Source organism: Thalassophryne amazonica, chromosome 9 (assembly GCF_902500255.1).
Source record: "Thalassophryne amazonica chromosome 9, fThaAma1.1, whole genome shotgun sequence".
In the NCBI taxonomy this organism is placed as follows: Eukaryota; Metazoa; Chordata; class Actinopteri; order Batrachoidiformes; family Batrachoididae; genus Thalassophryne; species Thalassophryne amazonica.
Genome location: NC_047111.1, coordinates 43,219,881 through 43,235,860, shown reverse-complemented (window position 1 = coordinate 43,235,860; position 15,980 = coordinate 43,219,881).

Sequence of the window (15,980 nt, the reverse complement as noted above, 5' to 3'; positions counted from 1 at the left end):
TACAATGGGGTACTCAGGTCAAAGCAGTTTCAGTCTTTTGTTCATGTAAATGAGTCATTCACGTCATCAGGAGAGGCGTCAGTCCCATCGTTAGGAGGGACTGATGACCCTCCTAATGACAAGGCAGCTGTCATTAGGAGGATGCTAACTAGAGCACAATAGGTGCTAATTAGACGAATTGTTAGTCACTAGCCAATAGCAGTCTGCCTCTCAGTAGGAGGGGTCTGGTTAGGTTTAAAACTCGAGGTTTTGCTGGCTTCTGTTATTCTTCTCTACAAGAGTCAAGACAGAAGTCAGACTACCAGAGCAAGAATTTCAGCTGAGGAAGCTTCTGCAATTAGAACCGAAACATCCTCACGTCAAGCAACCCAGTCCAGTCGAAGATTCAAGCTTCTCTACTATGGAAACCACCTGGACAACTGAGAGCCTTCACAGAAACAGTCAGTTGTACTTCAGACCAGTTCCATTGTTACCCCACACAGTGTTCAGAAAGCAAGTGTTAAAAATACCTCACATAAGTGTAAAGCAGACTGCCCAAACTAAGTACTAACTACATACTTTCCAATACAACTGTAACCTTACTTCTTCCGCACTGGCACACAGCAGCCATGCAGAATAGCGTGCTGCTGTCCGATGTTGAGTCACACAGCTTTATCTGCTTCATATGTTATGTCTAGGTTCTTCAAGTTCGGCATGATGTTCAGTGAACATCCAATCATCTTCACATTTGTGTTTCTTGATTCTTTCATTTGTCCAAACATAGGCAATCAGCAGGTAAGCACAAACATCACTGCCTGGAAAAAAAGACGAGTAAAGGACAAGTAATTTGTTGTACAGTGTAAAACCTGTCAGATTTTACAGCGTGTGTGAATTTCAGTGTCTGAATGAATGGTAAAGTGAGACAGAGTCTTGTGTCCAATTAAGGCAGAAACTTCATCCTTCATTCCAGGTAACTCATGACTCCAGATGGCACTGATCTATTTTTGATTTCCTGCTGTTGGTAAGAAGATGGTGCCCCAAGTTATTTCAAAATTGTAAAGTTATGTATTTGTATGACACATTCATTCTTTCATTTTGTATACCCGCTCATAGTTCTGCCCAGTAGTTGTGGGTGGGGAAGCAGCTGAACTGCAGTTAAGCAGCAGTGGCCCCTAAGAGGGTCTGGGGTGATGCTCCGCTGAAAATGTTTGGATGTCTAGATGTAAAATGGTGCATTCTAGGGATATTTCTTCAACAATAAAGACCATATTAATCTATAGGCCTTTTAGGTATTTATTTCACATGAAAATGCTTTAGCACATTTAGGCCTAGTATTCTACTATTCTGTGAAAATGGTTGGCTAAAAAGCAAAAAAAAAAAAAAAAAAAAAAATTGAAGCCATGGCAAATGCCAAAGTGTGATTTTGATAAAATTTTGAATTTCTGTATATCTTTAGATAGCTTGTGGTGCCTTTTTCAGAACATAAATATGAATATCATTACCCTTCATGTATGAATTACAATAATATTTTATCATTATTGTTACAAAAAGTCTTGTAATTTTTGCTATTTTACTTTTTACAAGTTATGTAAATGTAACATCTCCCTCCCAATCAAACTTTTCTAGTACCACCCCTGGAAACCTGCATCCGCTTATTTCTGGAGGTGCAGGAATGAAACGTTTTTAAAGACATTTGTGGATAGTTTGAATGTGAAACATTTTAATAATGCTAAACTATAACAGGAGATTCATTAACAGCTTTAATCCAATCAGAAAGGACAGCATCAGGATTGTGGATTTTGTCACATGTTGGTGGAATTTTGCCTGTGACTTTACTGATTGGGATTTGTCTTACTGTTTTCTCTTGTCTGTCACTTGGGTGCTTGGTGGTGGGCGCTTCCCCTTCTGTTTTCCACTCCTTGTTCTGGATCTTTCCTGCACACCTGTTCTCTATTACCTGCTCATCACACCCTGTATTTAAGTCTCTCATTTCTCTCTCTTCCCCGCCAGATTGTTGTGTTTTAAGCCTTCGCGTCCAGCCTTGTTTCATGTGTTTGTTCTTGATTTGTTTACCTTGATGTGTTTTTCTGAACCACCTACCTGTTTTTTTTTTTTTTAGACCACGTCTTACCCTTATGATTCTGTTAATGTTGCTGATTTTGGACTGCCGTTTTGTGTACTGAACCCTGCTTTTCTACACAGTTAAACCTTCTGACAGACTCCCACCTGTGTCTGAGCTTAGCATTTATGTCCAGCCTCTCAGTGTCACAAGGTTTGATAGAAATATATTTGACATCAACACACTTTACTGACTGAGGGAAATGTGAAAATCATTCAGTTTGACTGTAAACATTCAGAAACTGTACATTTTGGATGATCTGTTATCACTGATAATTAAACTATATTGCTTTAAAGCTGCACTTTGGTGTAAAACCGCCCAAATGTCCTTTTTATTCCTCTTTAAGAGATGCTGCAGAGAATGCAGTCCTTGTCCAAGCTGTCACAGATCTCAATAATCAAAGCTTCCACCCCCACAGTGTGGGGACACAACAAGCACTCCCCGATCTAAATATCTGCGTAGATTCGGTCCTCAACCTGTGATATTTTAGATCGGATTTTTGCTGTATTTGACCAAACGTGCTTCAAGCCCCAGGCTGCTTTGAGTGACGTTGGAAAGGAGCAGAAAGCAACAGAGTGTCTGCTCCACTCAAAGGCACACCTCCTTTTTCTCTGCTCACAACTGCTTGTCACCGTTACTCTCACCATCACATTTTGTCTAGTAGCCTGAGATTTGCGACAGCAGACGGTAGCTGCCAACAGAACAAATGTTCATTGTGCACATGCACGAATCCGACCAGGTGAAATTTTAACTCGCCAGCTCTCAAAAAATAGTCCTGTCAAGTGTGGAGCAGACAGTGCAGCGTGGCTGCTGGGCACACAGGGTGAGTAGTGGGCGGTACCAGCCAGAGCCGCCCATGGTGGGCACATTAACGGACCAATTAAGGGTCACAGAGGAGCTGGAACGTCTCGCAGCAGTCAGTGTGAGCGGTGGGATACACCCTGGACATGACATCACTCTATCACAGGGTCACATCGACCAGCAAACACATTCACACTTTCACCTACAGTCAATTCAGAGTTTCCAACCTGCATGTCTTTGGAAGTGGGTGAAAACACAGGGGGAACATCTAAATACCACACAGGAAGGACCAGGTGGGAAGCGAACCCATGACCTCCTTCCTGTGAGGCAATAGTGCAATGTCTGCATTCTTGGCGCTCCAAATGTCCCAAAATAAAGGTGGGAAATTGTGTGCAGCTACAAACTGGATCTGAATTTGGAGCATTTATTTTTCTGAAGATTGCATATGTTTTCACCTGAAATGGTAATAAACAAGACGCGAAAACACGTTACTATTTTGCAAAAGCCAGAGGAAAATATCTGTCCTGAGGATTATAATGAAATATCTGCAAAATGTCCCAGAGGTGAAATGACATGACCCGCTCTGTATTCACGGTTTTAGAGTATCCCAGAATCCTTTGCGCGCTGGGGAGGGAGGCTTGATAATGGCTCAGCTTAATGCTAACTTTAACATTGAAAATGCCTTAGACATGCTAACACATTAGCATCGGCACTGTTTTTAAGTTATAAAATACATCTGTCAACTGTTTCAGAAGACCATAACAGGTCCGTTTAACATAAAAAAGGTAAATATTACTCACAGACATATGCTCTTTAGGGTTTTAGCGGGGAAAAATTAAGAAAGCAAAATAAAACAAAGAACCAACGAAGCAGCAGATTGAAGCACTGCTTCATTGGTCCAAGGTTCAAAGCAAAGCTGCACTTTCAGAAACGGCTGATTATACAGACCCGCTGCAGGGTCTGAAATCAATGTAGAGAAATGATCATATTCCTGACAAACACCCCCAAAAACATCAGCCACTGTGAAGGACCGATAAGGGAATCGTTAAGCAAAAAGGCTATTGATGTCGATGGATGGAATCATTTCTTAATGATACCTGAAACGAACCGGTTCATGACACACAACCCTAACAGCAACACTCTTTATATATATAATATATATATATATAAATAACTCACATTAAAGACTCACGATTATCTTAGTTAAACACCTAAATACATATTTTGGTTGAACTCACCAGCGCACATTTTCATTACAGCAGCTTTATCTGTCCCTACATGCTGTCATGGTCAGGTCACAGATCAGAGGGGAAAGACACAAAGATAGATTTAAAAAAAATAGAGCAAAAAAGTAGAGGGACTGTAATAAACAAGTCGTGCTGGTTCATCTCTCAACAAGCTTTTTCTCACTTTTTTTTTTCTTCTGTTAAAGCTCTTTTCTACTCTACATGTGATATTCATCTTAATCACAGGACAGCAGAGCATAATTGCATTTTTGGGGTCAGGCAGATGGTACCTTTGTTGAGGTGATTAATTACCGTCCTGCACAACATTAATAAAAGCAAATATTTGAAGGGAAAAATGCAATTTGGACCAAGTACAAAGCTAATGTAAATAGGTGTCAGGGCCGTAGAAGGCAGATAGCCCGTGGGTGGATCATAATTTATTCTCTGTGTAGCGCCTGTTGAGCCTGAAGCTGGCAGAGCGCGGCACACAGTGAGACTAATGGACGTTCGTGCACCTGGCAACAAGCTGGGCTTCACAGCATACACCCGGCCAAGACAGGCTGCGGAACTCATGTTTTCTTTTTGGAGTCAGGCCTTTTTATTTTTTATTCATTTTTGCCTGTTTTGCCTTTAAGCGTACATATTTTCCTGAAGTTTGCAGAGAAGCTTTTTAGGAAAAACTTGTTACAAACTTTGGAAAACAGAAATGGAAAATGAGTGTTATATACAAAATACACTGATAATATCAAATTTTGGTTTTATAGTGAAACACGGAATATTCATAAAACTAAAAGGTTATTTACTGTACAAAAGCAATGATGCCAAAAAAATGTGTGTTTTTGTTAAATCTTTGTATAATATGTTCTCTGCACGTGAGATATATTTTTCTACATGTCCAATATAACTTTTTTGATCTTCTTTTGCATTTGATTTGATAACATTTTGTATTATAAAAAGAAAAAGCATTTGTTTGTTAATTGCTCTTTGAATTTGCAAACCACAATGTGGCACACACACACACACCCCAACCCCACCAAGGCTGTAATGACACCAGATGGAGTCAAAAGGCCCCCTGACACTTGCACGACTTTGATGCAGACATTTGCATGCTCATCATCGTGACAGTCCCACCCGCTGTGTTCTCACCACCTAGTCCTGGGTCTTCCCCAGGGTCTCCTCCCAGATGAATGTGCCTGGAACACCTCCGTAGGTAGGCACCCAGGAGGCATCCTTACCAGATGCTCAAACCACCTCAGCTGGCTCCTTTCAACATGAAGGAGCAGCGGTTCTACTCCGAACTCCCCACAGATGACCAAGCTTCTCAAAACTATCACTAAGGGAGACACCAGCCACCCTCCTGAAGAAGCCCATTTCGGCCGCTTGTACCCGTGATCTAGTTCTTTCAATCATGACCCAACCCTCATGACCATAGGTGAGAGTAGGAACGAAGATTGACCAGTAGATCGAGAGCTTCGCCTTTTGGCTCAGCTGCCTTTTCATCACAATTGTACAGTAGAGTGAATGCAATACCACCCTGCTGCATCAATTCTCTGGTCATTCTCATGCTCCATTGTCCACTCACTCGTGAACAAGACCCCAAGGTACTTCAACTCCTTCACTTGGGGCAAGACAACATTCGCTACCCAGAGCAGGGACTCCATCAGTTTCCTACTGAGAACCATGGCCTCAGATTTAAAGGTGCTGATCCTCACCCCATCCGCTTCACACTCAGCTGTGAACCGATCCAATGAGTGCTGGAGGTCACCTGCCGATGAAGCCAACAGGACCACATCATCTGCAAAAAGCAGTGATGAGACCCTGAGCCCACCAAACTGGAAACCCTCTGCCCCCCGACTACACCTCAATATCCTGTCCATGAAGATCACAAACAAGATTGGTGACAAGGCGCAGCCTTGGTGGAAGCCAAGTCCCACTGGAAATGAGTCCGACTTACTGCTGAGCACCCGAACACAGGTCTCGCTTTGTGAGTACAGAGATTGGATGATCTTGACAAGGGACCCCCTCATTCCATACTCCCGCAGCACCTCCCACAGTTCTGTTCTAAAAACAAGGGAGAAGCCGAAGGGACTTACATCTGTGACAAAACATTTTTTTTTCTAAGACATTGTACCCAACACACACACCAAGACTTCAGTCTTTCTTAATTATCTTATCTCTTCAGTCCTTCTGACAACCCACCAGAAAAAATAACCTCTTTGACTGAAGTGGTTACTGCACGTCGTCAATAAATAATAAAAAAGTTGATTTGCAAAGATTTTATGAGACATAAATTACAGGAAAAACACACTTCTTACCTGCCATACCCCAGACCTCTGTGGAAGATTTGAAACAAATAAATGACATTGCTCGTAAAAGAAGTCAAAGCCTTTAAAGTTTTTCTGCTATTTTTATGTTTTATTCTCAGGGGACACAGACTGTGATCAAAAACATAAATAAAATTATAAATATAACAACAACAAAAAAATCCCATCTTTTGTCATGTGGAGACCTTCTTCAAACAAACGTTCTTGTTGTGTGGAGGATGGTAAATCATTTCTACATCTAAATCATTTCTTTATTAGCTCAGTAACTCCTAACAAGTAAATAGCACCATCTCACACCGTGTTGTCTGCACTGCACAGCGGAAACGTAGAACTCAGCCCAGAACGCTGGCGCCATCAGGAAGCAGAACACGAGCACTTGTCGTATATTTGTGTCAGACAAATTGTCATCAGTAGGATGGGTTGTAATTTCCCTGAAATCCAGACTGTATAAGGGAGATGAAAGAAGACGAGCAGCACCCCAGAGCAGGACCCCAGAGACACCAGATGCTTTTAGGATGATTTCCCGTTCCCACTGGGACATACGGATCGAGAGAAAATGGAGCTTGGGGAAAACAATCTGCACCTTTACCAACGTGCGGTGGTGATCAGGGATATAGAGGTCAAAAAAAAAAACCCTACACTCAAAATGAGCCTTTAACGCAGCCGTATCAGTTTTACAGTAAAAGTAATTTATCATCGAAGCAGGTGTGTGTGTGTGTGTGTGTGTGTGTGTGTGTGTGTGTGTGTGTGTGTGTGTGTGTGTGTGTGTGTGTGTGTGTGTGTGTGTGTGTATGGTTATGCTTGCACACACCTAAAGCCCAACACAGGAAAATGTTTGGCACGAATATTCATGAAGAGAGTCGTAGTAATGAGGACAACAGGAGATAAATAATAAAGACTACAAAGGCTAAATCAGAAACCGTGGCAACGGTGAGTTGCGTTCAAAGCCGTCTTTTTAAACACCTGCACTGGCTTTGCAGATGCTGTTTACCTCGTTTCAAGGCTGACAGCTCATCAAGATGAGTCACAAAATGCATTGCCTATCGAGACAAAAGGACACGGAAGCTTTCATTCCAAACAGCTCGAGCCAAAATCAAAAAATGACAAATGCCACTGATTTATTAAAATGGTGACATATGAGAGAACCCAGAATACTTAGCAATCTAACATCCAGGGAAGGCTTTTTCTTTTTTTTTTTTGGTCCATTTCAGTGCATAAAATTCTAATTTGGGATTCGTCAGAGTGGTGATTGCAACTGAGGAGCTCCATAAACCACTGACAGAACCTACTGGAGACACACAGCTCTTCAGTACTGCCACATGCTTCACCTGATGCTCTTCCGATTGCCAAAAAGAGACAGAACACCTTAGTTTGATAATGGTGCATGAGACACATTTTGCAGATGGCACCCTCATCCACTCCAGTTGTAGATTAACTGACCAAAAAGGTGCAGGTTTCCCCCGGTTGGCCTACATTTAGTTGTATTGCAGTGTTGCCACAGTTACTTTGAAAAAGTAATCCAATTACTGATTACTGATTACTCCTTGAAAAAGTAACTTAGTTACTTTACTGATTACTCAATTGGAAAAGTAACTAAGTTAGATTACTAGTTACTTTTTTAGTTACTTTCCCCAGCTGCCGACAACAACCCTCTGCCACCTCAACATGACAATGATACTTGTTTTGCCAAAACTCACTTTATAGTCACCCTTTCTTGGCTTCAATGAAAATAAATACTTGTTTTATAAAAGTAAAATAAAGACCTCTCTCTTGACCTCATATTTAACTGTTGACAGCACTGTAACAGTAAAACTTGCAATTTCTAACCTACATTGTTTATAAATGTAACTGTTAAATTCATTCTAACATTTTTCTAACATTTAAATTCTCTCTAAACATTTTACTTGTCGAAATTATTATTATTTTAAGTAGCATTAGTAGTTGTAGTAAAAAAAGGCTTCAAAACTGGACCTTTAATCTAGGGGTGTGGGGGGGGCACATCCCTGCCCCATTCCTCCATTCCATCTGGATTCGACCCTGCTTTGGCGTTTGAGCACAAAGAATGGATAACATTTATTTATGCAGAAAACATGACCAGATTTACAGGTAAGAAACTTTTATTGCGTTTTCACATCATATGGTCCTCAGAAAGAGCAGCTCAGCTCAGAATTCTAAATAAAGTAGGAAAAAAATCATAAAAATGTCTTTGTAAAGCTCAGTGCAGGTGTGCTGTTATCACTGTGCTTTAAGAGGTGAGGACGAGTCATAGCTGTTGCAGAAAAACGCGGATGAAAAGCTCGCAGCTCGCTTAAAGTGTGTAGTTCAGTCGAACCCGACCTCCTGCCCACAGACCAAGTTTAATGCTGCTATCGACCCATAATGCAAAAATAATAGTAACGCACAGTGATTTGGAGAAGTAACTTTAATCTGATTACTGATTTGGAAAGATTAACGCGTTAGATTACTCGTTACTAAAAAAAGTGGTCAGATTAGAGTAACGCCGGCATCACTGTTGTATTGACATGATAAAAATGGACAATATAACAGAATGCTAAAATACCCACAGCCATATGAGCATAAAAATAAGAAACAGATTGTAACCTTTTGACCTCTTATAACAGGTCAAGGTTAGCCATCTTTGAACTTGTCCAAGGTCTAAATCCCAAGAATGGTCGACCATTACTGGGCAGACAAATGCAAAGTCTTCGCAATACCTGATGGCCATATTTTGGCCTTGGGTAAAAATGGCATTAGGTGGATAGAAAAAAATTTCACTGCAATTGTTCAACATTGGTTTTGCAGTGACATTGCCAGAGGAGGCTGGTCTTCTGTTCATTTTGGTCTCTTTGTGTGTATGCATGTTCGAAAGATAGTGTAGCTAACAAATTTTGATAGACTTTGGCAAATTGAAACTGCTCCAGTGTGAATGCAGTAGAAAGCATCTCTGTTTTGAGATCAATGCATTTTGCATGTTGTCCCTGGGGGAAAAAAAAAATTAACAAACTCAACTCAACACTGGGCCTCCGGAGAGTAAGAAGTGATTTGATTTTGAGTAGGATCTGTCAATGATAAGGCCAGAGGTCAAGGTGAAATGTATCTCTATTTATGACTGAACAGACACCAGTGTGAGTGGAAAAGACAACGGGAACAACCACGGGCAAGATGGCAAGACGACATCACCCACCACCTGGGACACACATGGCCAAATCTAGTTAGAGAGGATCGGTGGAAGGAGTCCAGGGAGGGGTTCCTGCTAAAAGAGTGACAGCAGACCTGGACAATGATGATGATGATGCCTGGTTTAAGATCCTCTTTTGCATGAAAGGATTATTCCACTGGAAAGGCTTTGAGGCAAATGACTGGTAAATTTGGAAGACTGAGGAGTATTACTTGCATTGTGAGGCAGCGTCAGCTATGACATTTTGGCCATTGCATGGCACATTTGTCTGAGCGTGATCTAGCACGTAAGTGTCCCAGCATTGAGGATGCCAGTGTCTGGAGAAGAACAAAAGGATGACAATGTTTCACCTAGGTACTTTTTGAGAGCTAGGAAGGAACAATTGTCTGACTGGCTGGTTGCTATGCAGGAGCCAAACAGGCTCCATAGAGTGATCGACATGGTGAGGCACAGCACTAAGTCAGACCTGATCTGACTACGTGGGAAGTAGCTCACTTGGCCATAGTGCAGCCACTATCAATAATTCATTCATTTTCTATGAGCACTTGCTCCAATCAAGGGTCACGGGTGGGACTGGAGCCTATCCCAGCAGTCATAGGGCGAGAGGGGGGATACGCCCTGTACAGGATGCCAGTCGATCACAGGGTCCTACTAATAATATAAAGAGAATGCATTTTTGCTATTCAGTATTGTCTTACACCATCCAGAAATTTATAACAATCCATTCTTTTTTGAGTACAGTAGTCATCAGAATTTGACCACAATTCAATGTATTTAGTTTATATACTGTAGCACCATATCACAGCAAAGCTGTCTCAAGGCACTTCACACTTTTCAGGACACTATTATTTCTGCTCGGTTGCCACATTTTTCTTTCTATCAGTTGTTTATGACACAAAGAACATCAGTGTTCATCATTAAAGCACTTTTACCAAAACTGAATAGTACTTTCAATTAAGTAAAAAAAAAATTAAAAAGTGGAAACTCAATCTATTCATGTTTTTTTTTTTTTTTTTTTTCCTTTTCCTTTCTGGCTCATTTTCAGGTTTCATAAGAAGAACCTATAGAGAACTTCAGCCAGTTACGTTGTACTGCCATTGAGCTAAAATGCTTACATTATATTATTATATGTGTTATACTTTATATAAATACAAAAATCTATTGATATGTATGGGTTATGATTATTGGTTATGGTTTATGATTAAAGTTAGGTTTTAAGTTTAGGGATAAGGTTAGGTTTGAAATTAAGCTTAAAGTTTCTCTGCTGGTGATGACTTTGTGCTAGAAAACAACTAAAGGTGCAACAGTTCACAATTACGTGACCTCGAATGACCAATCAGATGCACTATGTACTGTATGAACAGACACTAAGTTTAAATGTTGGATAGTGCTGTAGTTTGCTTGTGAAGTGTGTGTGTACACAGCATTATTTCCATAACAGCAGTTAACAACAGTGACAAAATATTTGCTCATGTGTGATCAATGCACAGTGATTGTTTCACTTTTCCTCATGAAATTACATATTTGGAGCACTTTAATATCAGCATGCGTCTCTGTTGAAATCCAACCAGGCCCGCAGTAAACACTGAGGTTTATTGATGTTCTTGAAACAAATCTGAAAATAAACAAATAATTAAAAAAACAATTCAATTTGAGGCACTTGAATTTGGAGTTACTCTTGTTTTCTTCCCTTCATGTTTATCCGGAGTTGCATCCTTTCATCCTCATTGATTAACTCATCAGACTGGCTCACTGTGTTTCGCCAGAGATAATGTTTTAATTAACGAACTTCAATATCTAATTAAGATTAGATGTAGATGCTTTGTAGAGGTCATTCAAATGAAGGTGGACAGACCGGCAAGGGACGGTCTGAACTGTTGATGGGATCAATACTCTGCCGCTGGGGAGTACCTGCATTTGGTCGGGAACTGCTTTTGGGAGGAAACATTCCACTGTCATGTTTGAGGAAGCCCTCGACGTGAGGGCGAGTGAGCACCCGATACCCTTTTATGCTGTTCAACAGATATAAAAACTTACCTGAATTTGTGATTATGCAAAAATGAGATATTATCTTCCACCTTACACAACACAAAGTACTGTGCAACACAACGCAAGTGTCCTCATGAGCTTCCACCCAACACAGCTGTTATTTTCATGCCCACCATATCCATTTTCCTTTGATACCAAATGTACTTATGCTCAGTCACAAAACCTAAAGTACCTCAGGAAGTGTGCTGACGAGCGTGAGACCTCACCCCCTCCTCTTTCACAGACCATGGCATCAAACCTGGACGGTCTCTGCATCCATGATGATGAGATGGCTCTCAAGACGACGATCTCACCCGTCTGGTCACAAGGTCAAGTCTCTGGCAAATACACACTGTGTACTCCAGACTTAAATGCCACCATGCCCCAATCCATGTAGATGCACCACAGCTGTGAGTCCTGACGAGCTGCACATGACCAGCCTCAGGTGATCAGGGTGAGGTCCTGATAGCTCAGCCACACAGCCACTCAGTCCTGAACGCAAGCCATCTGGAAGGAAAAACAAAAGACAGAACAGAAGACAGAAACAAAAGGCAGCCAGGCACCCCCAGCCATACAACAGCACCCCACCCTCACGGGAAGCCTCCCGGCGACCACACAAACCTGGCCCAGGAGAAACACCCCCCTCCAGGGACCATGGCTGGAAACTGTATCCGCATTCATCTTCCAACAGAATCTTCATCTAACAGAACAGTTGACGTCTTCTCCTCTGACTGCATCTTTGCCCTTGTTTCTGTCAGTCAATTTGCACAGGTGTGGCCAGGAGTTCTTGAACCTGTGCGGTCAGCCTTTGTCCAACCATGTTTAAAGTCTGATCAGTCATAAAACAAAAAAGACAAACACAAACAACCAAACCACCCCCCCCCTCCCCAGAGGACCATCCCATCAAACCCCGGGAAGAGGAGAAAAGAAAAACAACCCAAACTTAAGCTTGCAAATAAAAACGCTAACACCCCCCCCCCCCCCCCCCGACGACATGTAGGGACCAACACCCCCCAGAGGACATCCCGCCAGCTCCAGGAGTAATAACCACAGCCGAGGTCCCTCTGGGATCCAAAGTCACCCACAAGGACTCCCAGCGCCTCCCAGAGGACCGTTCCATCAAACCCCAAGAGACGGCCCCCCTCATGACCAACGGTCCCAGCCCCGGCCGTCTATGGCTACATGGACCCACAGCCCTTTCCCCCCCAGAGGACACCACAGTCACACCCTGAGGGCGGAAACTGGGGGGAAAAACAAAAGGAAAAAAAAAACATACAAACAAAACAACCCCAACCCCACCCCCTCAGCGCAGTGGAAACTGGAAGCACGTCCAGCGTCACCAACCATGACTATAACCCAGAAGTCAACCGGGAGGAATGGAACATCGGTAATGGCAGACGGCACAAAACGGCGCCACCCCTCCAACTTCCAAACCAGCCACCAGCTGCGAGTATATTCCAGTGCCCCAAACCTCAGCCACGCCGATGGCAGACGTCTCAAAGGCGCGCTGAAGCCGGAGGTGGAACAGGGAATCAACAAAAAAAAAACAACAACACCCCGAACCCCCCCCCCCCTCCCAGGTGCAGAGGTTACCTGGGAAACGCCCAGCATAACCAAACTGCACCACTCCAGCAACGCCTACAACCTACGGCTCACACGGCTGGAGCCAGAGGAGAAGAGAGGGCATAACAAAAAAAAAAAAAGAAAAAAGAAAAAACAACCCAATTACCCCCCCATCACCCCCCAGAGGACCGTCCCATCAAACACTGGGAGGTAAAACCAAAAGAAATAAAAAGAAAGACTAACAGACTAACATAAGGTTACCTGGGTCCTGTCTAAACTCCAGACAGCCTGCACGGTCACGACCCCAGAACACTGATGGTGTAAAATATCCCACACAAAAACCAACTCAAATACACCCACAAAAAATGAACCAACACAAAACTAATGTGACTTATACCGTTAAGCTCAAACAAATGGAACACACCTGTTCCACCTTAAGAGCATTAACGTTAATGTGACTCAGTCACCAACAGGGGGAGCCAAAGTGCTAAAAATAAAAACCCCTTTGGTAACCGAGAAAACAACTCCTGCTGCTTTCCCTGTGCGCAGCTATGTGTAACACACAACCAAAATGTGCTTCAACTAAATTATGCCGGAGCTGATACAACAGACGCAGTAGTTATCTTCACCCGGGGAAACGGGGCTACAACTGTAACACAGGAAGCACAGCGACCCGTGCCACAGAACTCCGCCGTGCGCGTTAACCCATTGAAGACACACTCATGCAGCTCCCGTTTTACCTCTTATCCGGTCCGAAGTGTGACGCGAAGCCGTCGCTAGTCACACTCCACAACAACCCACGGATAAGGCAACAACACAGGAAAACAGCTGCAAGAGAGCTCAAATCACTATTCAATAATGGGTTCTCTGACGCGCACCATCCGGGCGGAGAGCACCCGCAACTGATCCGGATAACTTCTGAACGTCTGCTGCCGCCTTCCTGGCGTGGTACCGCCTCTGCTACCGCTGGGTCCGTGATGTATGGCCAGAGACTACTGTTATGTGTCGGACGCAGGACGGAGAACCGACCAGCGTTTGAAGGACCCAGTATAAAATAAGCAGAGCACGGTACAAAGGATAACTGAATTTAATAACATAACAGTGATGTGCTACAATATAACAAATGAGTGCGCGGTCTGGCGTGGTGGAATGACGGTGCGCTCCCAGCAGCACAAATGGTCCGGAGCCAGAAACAGTTCGGACCCAAGGACCCCGCCGACACCCCCCCAGGTGGCCGCGACAACCGAGTCTGTGAAAGAAGAAACCATCATGTGAGTCCACACTCCACACACAGAGAGACCACTCAAAGGTGTACATAAACAGCAAACACTTCCTGGCTTAATCACTAATCAGCTTCCCACCCTGCAGGCATGGAACACCCAGTTCACATTATCCACTGCAGTGGAAGCTGATTAAACGACTAACATAACAGCTCAATATAATAAGGTGTGAGGGACACCACATTTACTGACTGTACTAATGTTAGTCACAAAACCTAAAGTACCTCAGGAAGTGTGCTGATGAGCGTGAGACCTCACCCCCTCCTCTTTCACAGACCATGCATCAAACCTGGATGGTCTCTGCATCCATGATGATGAGATGGCTCTCAAGATGACGATCTCACCCATCTGGTCACAAGGTCGAGTCTCTGGCAAATACACACTGTGTACTCCAGACTTAAATGCCACCATGCCCCAATCCATGTAGATGCACCACAGCTGTGAGTCCTGACAAGCTGCACATGACCAGCCTCAAGTGATCAGGGTGAGGTCCTGATAGCTCAGCCACACAGCCACTCAGTCCTGAACGCAAGCCACCTGAAAGGAAAAACAAAAGACAGAACATAAGACAGAAACAAAAGGCAGCCAGGCACCCCCAGCCATACAACAGATCTACCATTTTACGATCTCGTAAAATGGTGCATTGCTGTCATCCATCACAAGGATGTGTTTGGGCTTTGGACCACCTAAAACAAGATCTAAAGTCTAATGAATGTTAAGAGAGCAGCCATCAGATGCCCCTTCCAAAAGTGGATTCACCACACACAATAGTTTAAATAGGAACGTGAACATTAACTGAATACACACACTCACACACAACTTTAATAACTGGTTTATGTTGTATTTTAACACCCCTTTACTTGCTCCACACCTATGAGGCTGTCAAAACTGGGTTGACAATGAAGGATTTAGTTCTCACAGGGGCATTAATACGGTGGCTGAGAGTGACCCCAACACGTCCAAATTAAGCAAATACTAGAAAATGTAAAAACATAGAAATACAAAAAAAAAAAAACCTTTCTGTCAATTTAACAACAGCACTTAAAAAACTGACTCATTCAATTGGATTTCTATCTAATTGATATATGTAGTCCAAACTAAATTAAATTAAATTATCTTGCATGGATGTGCTTTTTTTTAGTTGGGGCTACATATAATTGAGTTCATCCAATAGCTGCATCAAAACATGTCTTGCAAATTGAAAAATGCTTGCAAATGCAGAAAACAAACTGTTCATTCCATCCGTCACAGTGCAGATAAACCATCATAGACAGAGAAATATGTTTTATCTTACCTTAAAAATACTGCATGCAATTGGTACCTTTGCTTGTGTAACCCCTATTCCATAGGGCACCTTTCTACTAGGATCGCCCATGACCCAAAAAAAGTGCAAAAATGGGATGAAACAGCTTGATCCGGCTTGCTGCCACAGGCTGGCTTATAAAGTGCAGACCTAGCAACCCGCCCAAAAATAAAAGTTCA